This window comes from Meleagris gallopavo, chromosome 3 (genome assembly GCF_000146605.3).
Source record: "Meleagris gallopavo isolate NT-WF06-2002-E0010 breed Aviagen turkey brand Nicholas breeding stock chromosome 3, Turkey_5.1, whole genome shotgun sequence".
Taxonomy (NCBI): Eukaryota; Metazoa; Chordata; class Aves; order Galliformes; family Phasianidae; genus Meleagris; species Meleagris gallopavo.
The window spans coordinates 93,172,107-93,173,026 of record NC_015013.2 but is presented as its reverse complement, the minus strand read 5'-3'; positions in this window follow the sequence as shown (position 1 = coordinate 93,173,026).

Below are 920 nucleotides of genomic sequence, written 5' to 3'. Positions count from 1 at the left end.
GGGGCTCAGCTCCATGGGGTGGGGGCACAGCTGGCGCTCCCCCCTCTCTGCTCACCTGATGATGCGGGCGCTGCTGTTGAGCTCATTGACCAGGAAGGCCAGGATGGCAGCTTTGCGCTCCGGGAGCAGAGCCTGGAAGGGTTTGGTGCGCAGCCCCGTGCACAGCTCAGCTTCAGCCCCGTGTGCTGTCAGGAAGCAGCGCAGCACCTCCGAGACGGTGTCACGGTTCAGGCTGATCTCTGACACCTTCTCACCCAGGATCTTCAGGGACTGCGGGGAGAGGGAGGCGTTGGGGGGGGGCAGCAGGAAGGGGACAACATGGGGAGGACATCAATGTGGGAGTCGACTCTTGGAAAGGGTAGACAGCAGCACGACAACGGAAAATGGTTTGAGGTTGAGGAAGGGCAGCTTTCAGTTGGCTGTCAGGGGGAAGTTGTTTGCTGTGAGAGTGGGGAGGTGCTGGAACAGCTGCCCAGAGAGGCTGTGGATCCCCGTCCATCCCTGGAGGCGTTCGAGGCCAGCAAGGATGGGGCCCTGGGCAGCCTGGGCTGCTGTGAGACGTGGAGGTTGGTGGCCCTGCGTGTGGCAGGAGGTTGGAGCTTCGAGATCCTCGAGGCCCCTTCCAACCCAACCCTTCTGTGGTTGTGTGACTGGGAAAACGCAAAGCCTGGGGTGGGGTGTCCCAGCTGGGGCTACAGCGTGGCAGCACCTCCCAAAACGCAGCGCTCACCCACCCCGGGCCTGCGGCAGCAGCAGCCTCACGGGCACTAAGGGCATCAGGACACGGAATGGAGGGACACAGAGACGAGGCAGGGGACGCAGAGGAGGGGCAGTACCTGGCAGTAGGGGGGCAGCCCGGGGGTCGTAGGAGCGCAGCCTGCAGCAGCCGCACCAGCAGGTCCTGCACCGCGCCGGCGCTG